General features: G+C 46.0%; 1 pseudogene; it reads right to left on the bottom strand.

Moving 5' to 3' along the window:
* Positions 1 to 6420: 6420 nt before the first annotated feature.
* Positions 6421 to 6540, bottom strand: LOC134950073 (5S ribosomal RNA; annotated as a pseudogene).
* Positions 6541 to 9746: the final 3206 nt, after the last annotated feature.

Genomic DNA, 9746 nt, shown 5'->3' with positions numbered 1-9746 from the left:
GCACCCCCCCCCCCCCCCTTTAGGAGTGGCCCCAGGACACTTCTTTGGCTTTTGAGGAAACTTGGAATGGAATCTCCGGACCAAGGCAGGAGCATGGACATCAGAAGCATTGGTCCATGAACGTTCTTCAGGGCCGTAACCCTTCCAGTCAATAAGATACTGTAGTTGACCGTAACGGTGACGTGAGTCCAGGATCTTGGCCACTTCATACTCAACGCCTCGTTGAGTTTGGACTTTCGGAGTTGGAGGAAGTGAGGAATGAAACCGATTCAAGATCAGCGGTTTCAACAGGGAAACATGGAATGTCCTGGGTATTTTTAAGAAGGGAGGCAACTGAAGTCTGTAAGCAACAGGATTGATGACTTGTTCAATCTTGAAAGGACCGATATAGCGAGGTGCAAACTACATACTGGGAACTCTTAACCTCAAATTCTTCGTGGATAACCATACCCGATCACCCACCTTGAGAGCAGGAACTGCTCGACGCTTCTTATCCGCAAACTTCTTGTACCTGATCGATGCCTTGAGCAGAGCTGATCGTACGCTCTTCCAGATATTGGCAAACTGATGCAAGGTGATATCCACTGCGGGAACAGAAGTTGCTGGAAGCGGTTGGAACTCAGGGACTTTAGGGTGGAATCCAAAGTTAGTGAAGAATGGTGTTGAAGCAGATGAAGAATGATACTGGTTGTTATGATAGAACTCGGCCCAGGGAAGTAATTGAACCCAGTCATCTTGAGAGGAGGACACATAGATGCGGAGGAAGGCCTCCAAGTCCTGATTCACCCTCTCTGTTTGACCATTGGTCTGAGGATGGTAAGCCGTGGAAAACTTTAGCTTGACTTGAAGGACTTGACATAAACTTCGCCAGAATTTGGCTGTGAATTGAACTCCTCGATCTGAGATAATTTCTTCAGGAAGACCGTGGAGTCGGAAGATCTCTTGTATGAATACTTGAGCCAACTTGGAAGCTGACGGAAGACCGGTGAGAGGAATGAAGTGTGCCATCTTGGTGAACCGGTCAACTACCACCCAGATGGTATTGAACTTGTTGCACATGGGTAAATCTGTAATAAAATCCATCGACAAATGGGTCCAAGGTCGACGGGGAACAGATAGTGGAACCAGTTGCCCCGCAGGCGACTGGCGGGATACCTTATGTTGAGCACACTTTGGGCAAGATGCAATAAACTCCAAGACGTCCTTTTTCAGAGTTGGCCACCAATAGGACCTAGAGATAAACTCCAGGGTTTTTTGGATACCTGTATGTCCGGCAAAACGGGAAGCATGGGCCCAATGCATGAGCTTCTTCCTTAGCATCGGTTTCACAAAATTTTTCCCTGATGGGGGCGTAGAGTCCATCCCTACCGTGGAGAATGCCAACGGATTTATAATAGGATGCTTGTCTGAAGACTCTGACTCATTTTCTTGCTCCCATGAGCGGGAAAGGGCATCGGCCTTGCGATTCTGAGAGCCCGGACAGAACTGGAGTTTAAAGTCGAACCTGGAAAAGAAAAGTGCCCATCTGGCCTGACGAGGGTTGAGACATTGTGCGCCTTTCAGATATAAAAGGTTCTTGTGGTCTGTAAGTATGGTGATTGAATGAGAAGCTCCCTCCAACAGATACCTCCACTCTTCTAGAGCGAGCTTGATGGCTAGCAACTCCTGGTCGCCAATGGCATAGTTGCGCTCAGCTGGGGAGAACTTCCGGGAGAAGAAACTGCAAGGGTGTAAATGGCCATCTTTAGCCCTCTGAGATAACACCGCTCCTACTCCAACGGAGGAGGCATCCACCTCTAAGATGAAAGGAGAGTCGATGTCAGGCTGTTTCAGAACAGGCGCAGAGATGAACCTTTGTTTTAAAAGATGAAATGCTTGCATGGCTTCTTCAGACCACTTGGACGGGTTAGCACCCTTCTTAGTGAAAGCAGTAATAGGCGCCACAATGGTGGAAAAGTCTCGTATAAACTTTCGGTAATAGTTGGCGAACCCCAAGAACCTCTGGACCCCTTTGAGGGTTAAGGGTATCTGCCAATTTTGGATTGCTTGTAGTTTCTCAGGATCCATCTCTAGTCCGGAACCGGACACAATGTACCCTAGAAACGGAATGGACTTGACTTCAAAGACGCATTTCTCTAATTTGCAATAGAGATGATTGACACGGAGACGGGACAGAACCTCTTTAACCCAAAAACGATGTTCCTCTAAATCGTTGGCAAAAATGAGGATATCGTCTAGATAGACCACGACATGACGGTATAGAATGTCTCTGAAGATCTCATTGACAAAATGCTGGAAGACAGCTGGAGCATTACTCAATCCGAAGGGCATGACGAGGTACTCATAATGTCCGTCACGGGTGTTAAAGGCGGTCTTCCACTCGTCACCCTCACGGATCCGGATGAGATTGTATGCACCTCTCAAGTCCAGCTTTGTAAAGATGGTAGCTCCGCTAACTCTGTCAAAGAGCTCAGTAATCAGGGGTAAAGGATAACGGTTCTTGATGGTAATGTCGTTCAAACCTCTGTAGTCGATGCACGGCCGCAGACCACCATCTTTCTTTTTTACAAAAAAGAAGCCTGCGCCGGCTGGGGAAGAAGAAGGTCGAATTAACCCCTTTGCTAGGTTCTCTTTAATGTATTCCTCCATAGAATGCGTCTCAGGCAGAGACAACGGATAAGTTCGGCCTCGAGGTGGAACCTTCCCTGGAACGAGATCAATCGGGCAGTCCCATTCTCTATGAGGAGGAAGGATATCAGCAGAAGCTTTACTGAACACATCCGTGAAATCTTGATATGGAGGAGGTGGAACATCAGACGACCTGGGGGAGGAAGAACAGACAGGCAATACTTTAAACAAACATGTCTCAGCACAGGAGGAACCCCATGCCAGGATTTGCGTAGTCATCCAATCAATTGTAGGATTGTGAAGACGGAGCCATGGAAGGCCCAGGACCACAGGATGTGTGGCTCTTGGAATCACTAAAAAAGAAATAAGTTCGGAATGAAGAACTCCCACTCTCAGACGAACTGGTAGAGTCCTTAAAGAAATAACTGCATCAAAAATTTTGCTGCCATCCACGGCAGTTAAAGAAATGGACGAAGGAAGTCTCTCGGTGGGTAGGGACCACCGTTTAACATAGGCTTCGGTAATAAAGTTCCCAGCTGCTCCGGAATCAAGGAGGGCAATGACGTTCCGATAACGTTGAACAACTTGAAGCGAGACTGGGAGATTACAATCTTGAGGAGATGGAGAGGAGATCATTACTCCTAGCCGGCCCTCTCCTTGGCGAGCTAGGATTTGGAGTTTCCCGGACGTTTGGGACAGGCATTAATGGTGTGAGACGGAGCTGCACAATAGAGACAGAGAGACTCGGAGAGACGTCTTCGGCGCTCAGCAGGAGTTAAACGGGAACGGCCAAGTTGCATGGGCTCATCTTTAGATGGTGACAGTTGACGAGGAGGAGGAGCAGAAGATTTTGGAGCAGATGATCTTCCACGCTCAGTTGCTCTCTCTCTAAAACGTAAATCAACTTTCGTGCAGAGTGAGATTAGCTCATCTAACTTAGAAGGTACGTCTCTGGTAGCTAACTCATCTTTAATACGCTCAGATAAGCCATGCCAGAATACAGCATACAGGGCCTCGTCGTTCCATGCCAGTTCGGATGCCAGGATCTGGAACTGTATCAGATATTGTCCTACAGTACGTGACCCCTGGCGTAAACGGAGAATCTCGGATGAAGCTGAGGTTACCCGGCCTGGCTCATCGAAGATGCGCCTGAATGTTGACACGAAGGCAGTGTAGGAAGATAGCAGGGTGTCGGACCTCTCCCATAACGGTGATGCCCAATCAAGGGCTGAGCCACTGAGAAGAGAAATAATGTAGGCAATTTTTGTACGGTCACTGGGAAAATTGCCAGGTTGTAGCTCAAACTGAATCTCACACTGGTTGAGAAATCCCCTGCAGAATCTTGGAGATCCGTCAAATTTTGCTGGCGTTGGAAGATGAAGACGTGGAGCAGAAATGGGTAAGGTGGGTGGGGTTATAGCTGGAGTCACTGTGGTTGACGCACCAGACGCGCCTGATCCACGGAGAGTTGTCTGAATCCCATCCAGCCGAGTAGAGAAATCCTGGAGACAGCGGATGATGTGGCCCTGTGCAGCCTCCTGATGTTCTAGTCGGGCTGCCAGTTCTTGCATCGGCCTGGCCGCTTGATCCTGGTCTCCGGCTGGATTCATTAGGTCAGTGCTTACTGTCACAACTGAGGGCCTGAGCTGACGGGAGGCAGCCTCAGTTGTAGGGGCTGAGATGTACCGGAACCTGGGAGGTTGTATCAGACCCCTGGACATGTAAGTAACATGAATAATAACTGCCCGAAGGCGTGACCACGACAACTTAGATAAAAGTCAATGATGTTTATTATGACAACTCCGCAACACAGCAGCAGTAAAAGAAAACGTAAAAGTCAGCAAAGAATAAATACAGTTCCTGGGTACTACAGGATGGCAGGAGCCACAGGGCACTGGTAGTGTGAGATAGTTCTTATAATCTTCTAGATGGAAAGTCCTTACCAGGCCCGACTGTAGCAATGGAGATAACCCGGGATTGTACCAGCTGATGTTCCAGGAAAAGCTGGGTTGCTGAAGATAAAACGGCTGCTGTGGATACTGGCTGGAACCAGACTGTTGTTAGCATGGAGTGGATACTGGCTGGAACCAGTTAAATAATAAATGAACTTGGGAGCGATGAAATATGAGCTGAAATGTAGAACTTGAGAGCGGAGAAATAATAATACCGGTGGAGAGTGGTAAAGTGTAGAAAGGACACCGGCCCTTTAAGAGAAGCTGTACTCTGCTGGAAGCTGGGCTGGAAGCAGGTAATGTTGTAGCTGGAAGCAGATGAATCCACAATGGATTGGAGAGTCAGGCTACACCGCAGGTGGAATGCTGGTGCGGGTCTCTATGGTGGAAGTCTTGAGACAGGAGCTGGAACCTGGAAGACAATCACAGGAGAGAGACAAACAGGAACTAGGTTTGACAACCAAAGCACTGACGCCTTCCTTGCTCAGGCACAGTGTATTTATACCTGCAGCAAGGAAGGGATTGGCTAGGCAATTATGCAGATTAACAATACTGACAACAGATTGGAGGAAATGATCAGCTGACAGAATCCAAGATGGCTGCGCCCATGCAGACACTTGGAGGGAAGTTTGGTTTGTAATCCATGTGGTAATGAAAACAGTAATGGCGGCGCCGGCCACTGGACACAGGAGACGCCAGGCTGACAAGTGCACATCCAACCACGCGGACACAGCGGAGGCCGCGGCTGCCGTAATCGCCACTCTGACACTCTGCATGCAGAAGCTCAGGGACGGCGGCGGAGGCCGCGGGAGACGCCATGCCAGATGTAATAAGGCGTTACTGTGACAGCGTCTCAGAGAGACAGGAGAGGATGCAGGAATGTGAACATTAGGATAACAGATGGGATCCGGTCCTGGAGCGCTGAGCCAGCCTTAGGAGGCATCTGATGGGTAAGAAATGGCGTCCAGATACCCGGATCGTGACAATAGTGCTGGAATATAAACATGTACTGGCGCCAAAGTCCAAGTAAGTATCACCCAATGGGAGGAGAAGGAGGCGGGATGAGTCCTGTATGCGGCTCTCCCGTCTCTTACTCCGTCGTGTCATTGCCAATGTAAACAAAGCCGGCGCCTTGCCTAGCAACGGCTCAGGTGCGCTGTGCGCGAAGGGGAGAAATCCCAGTGCAGCCATGTCTGAGCTTACACAGGGGGTAAGGACAGGGGAAAGAAAGTTGAACAATGTACAATAATAAACAATAATGTACAATACTAAACAATGAGGCAACAAAAGTAACATAACAGATCTGACAGCAGAGTAGAAAAATGGAAAACAAAACAACATAAATATAGAGGGATGTGAAAGTATGTACCGCTGGAGCCCAGCCATGAACAGGTGTCACATCTAACTGTTATTATAAACAATGCTGCATGAGGAGAACAGAGTAATATAAATATCAATAAAAATGCACCCATAAAGTGGCCCAAAACCATAGCCAGAAATCGGCTGAATGAATAACTGCAACAATTATCAAATAGTCCTCAATATATTGTAGTACTGTCAGCAGATAGTGACCCAAATAGTAATAAATGACACACAGCGGTGTCAATGTGAGTGGAGTACCCAGTAATGCATCAAAACTGCAGAAAGACCTAACCACACAGTGGTGTATCAAAAACTGGACTGAAAATCAACCCAAAGCATAGATGGACAGGGCATTGCAACCGTGACTATGGACTGCACGCCATAGTAAGTGTCAGGTAACAAAAGGAAGAATGATAGCCAAATTAGTGACTAAAGAGCGCCCATCAGCTAGCCCAAAGCCGCATATGGCTGGGTGATAAAAGTACAGCACTCAGTATTCCCAGGTTGTCCCCAACACTGGTACTGACTGGGCCCAACACTGCTTAGTTTCCAAGATCGGACGGAATTGGACGTCGTCCAGTGTGGTATGGCTGTAGAGATCACTTTATTGCCACTTCCTAGACCAAAAAGGTACTACCCGTTGTTGGGCCATGCTAATAATAATAGCAAGGAATGAGACGTGGCAGTAAAAGATACCAAAAGATGAAGAAAAAGTCGCTACCACAACCCATGTAGTGACCATAGGATCAACCACATCAGAGAATCATAACATAATATTGCAACCTGAATAATGCACAAAAACTGACACACAGCAGTGTCTGAGGGCTAACCAAAAGGAAGAAACCAGCAGGTAAAGCAAACAATACTGGACACATGGCGGTGTCTAAAGAAATGAAACCAAAAAAATGCTAAATAGCTTCACAGGAAACATCACAAACAAAAATCTTCATTAAGGCCATTGGGAGTCAGTGTGTGCAATCTATGAATCCACTGGAGTTCTATTTGTAGCAACAGTTTATCACGATCACCTCCCCGTTGTAACGGTGGTATCTGGTCTATGATGCAACATTTAAGTTGGTTGATCGTATGTTGTGCCTCTTTGTAATGTCCTGCAACAGGTAAATTGGTGAAGTCTCTCTTGGCATCTGTAGAGGTCAGGCATTTCTTGATGGAGGAGCGGTGTTGACTAAGCCGTTCCTTAAGCATTCTACTAGTTTGGCCAACATACAGGCGATTGCATGGACATTTAAGCACATAGACCACGAAACGGCTGTTACAGTCCAATCTCTGTTTGATTGAATACTCCTTATTGTCAAAAGGATTGATAAAGCGATTGCCCAATGCCAGAAATGAGCATTTTGGGGTGGCATTGTGTTGTTAGATTATGACTACTATATAGTGGAAGCCAACAAACAACTGGCAGACACTACTTGCTACCACAAACTTGGCCATGACCCGACAGGGTCATATAAAACTGAGATTGACTCTATTATTTAGACTTAATAATGGTTAAACTAGAGCACAGCTGATTTCACGACCACTGCACATCCAAGGATACCCTTCTTGCATACACTCCCGAAAATTCATAAATCCCTTTCTCAGCCACCTGGACGCCCCATTATTTCAGCAAGGGGGTCCCTCTGTCAACCTTTGTCTCAACTAGTTGATTTCTATTTACAGCCATTGGTAAAGCAAACGGCCAGCTTCATTGAAGATACTTCAGATTTTTTGAGGAGACTTGAACTAGTACAAAACATTACGGACGATACCCTGTTGGTGACACTGGATGTCTCAAGTCTTTATACTAATATCCCGCATGCACAAGGGATGGAAGCTTGCAGGGAGTTCCTTACTGACAATGATGCCTATTTTAGTCCACCCGTGTCTTTTTTGCTGTTGTTGATTGATGTTATTCTTAATAAAACTTATTTTCTTTTTGAAAATTGTTTCTACTTACAAAAACAGGGGACCGCCATGGGTTCGAATATGGCGCTTTCTTATGCCAATATTTCTATGGCGGCCTATGAACAGGTGCATATTACTGGTAATCCTTTTTTTGGGCAATTTTTGTCATTTTACGTTCGCTACATTGATGACTTGTTTTTCATTTGGCAAGGCAGCGAAGAGAACCTTTTGGCATTCATCAGTGAACTCAATTCACTTCCAGGCACGATTAGATTTAGTTTGACTTTCAGCAAAACACACATCAACTTCTTGGATGTATCCATCAAAAAGGAGAACAACAAATTATTGACTTACATTTACAGCAAGGACTCCGATAGGAATACTCTGCTGTTATACTCAAGTTTTCATCCAACACCGCTGAAAAGAGGGTTACCCTTCTCACAGTTCCTGCGGGTGATTCATATCACCTCTGATCCTATCCCAGCTACATTGGAATCCATGTGTCAACGATTTCTTGACATAGGATATCCCAGGAAGGAGATAGATGATGCCCTTTCCAGGATCGGACAAATCAGAAGAGAAGACATTCTACATAAGAAAGATCGTCCTGCTGATAATGAACGGGACAGGTTAAATTTCAGCAGTATGTTCACCACAGCCTCCAGTTTTATGCGCAACAAAATACGTGAACACTGACACTTGATTGCGAGTGATTCAGTTCTCACCAAAGATCTTTCTACTATTCCCAGATTTGCCTATAGACGGGGACCGAATTTGAAGGCTCTTTTAGTTAAGACTGACTTTTCTCAAAGAAAGACTAATAAAACATCTAATTGGCTTAACGAAAAAAAACGGGGTATTCAGATGCATGGAATGTTCCAACTGCTCATTTCTGGCATTGGGCAATCGCTTTATCAATCCTTTTGACAACAAGGAGTATTCAATCAAACAGAGATTGGACTGTAACAGTCGTTTCGTGGTCTATGTGCTTAAATGTCCATGCAATCGCCTGTATGTTGGCAAAACTAGTAGAATGCTTAAGGAACGGCTTAGTCAACATCGCTCCTCCATCAAGAAATACCTGACCTCTACAGATGCCAAGAGAGACTTCACCAATTTACCTGTTGCAGGACATTACAAAGAGGCACAACATACGATCAACCAACTTAAATGTTGCATCATAGACCAGATACCACCGTTACAACGGGGAGGTGATCGTGATAAACTGTTGCTACAAATAGAACTCCAGTGGATTCATAGATTGCACACACTGACTCCCAATGACCTTAATGAAGATTTTTGTTTGGGATGTTTCCTGTGAAGCTATTTAGCATTTTTTTGTTTAATTTCTTTAGACACCACCGTGTGTCCAGTATTGTTTGCTTTACCTGCTGGTTTCTTCCTTTTGGTTAGCCCTCAGACACTGCTGTGTGTCTGTTTTTGTGCATTATTCAGGTTGCAATAATAAGAATTTACTCACCGGTAATTCTATTTCTCGTAGTCCGTAGTGGATGCTGGGGACTCCGTAAGGACCATGGGGATAGACGGCTCCGCAGGAGACTGGGTACATCTAAAGAAAGATTTAGGTCTATCTGGTGTGCACTGGCTCCTCCCCCTATGACCCTCCTCCAAGCCTCAGTTAGGACACTGTGCCCGGAAGAGCTGACACAATAAGGAAGGATTTTGAATCCCGGGTAAGACTCATACCAGCCACACCAATCACACCGTATAACTCGTGATAGGAACCCCGGTTAACAGTATGATAACAATGGAGCCTCTGAACAGATGGCTCGCAATAACAACCCGATTTGTGTAACAATAACTTGGGATGGGTGCCCAGCATCCACTACGGACTACGAGAAATAGAATTACCGGTGAGTAAATTCTTATTTTCTCTGA

The sequence above is a fragment of the Pseudophryne corroboree genome, chromosome 8 (genome assembly GCF_028390025.1).
Source record: "Pseudophryne corroboree isolate aPseCor3 chromosome 8, aPseCor3.hap2, whole genome shotgun sequence".
Lineage (NCBI taxonomy): Eukaryota > Metazoa > Chordata > Amphibia > Anura > Myobatrachidae > Pseudophryne > Pseudophryne corroboree.
This window is presented reverse-complemented; position numbering and strand designations above follow the sequence as displayed.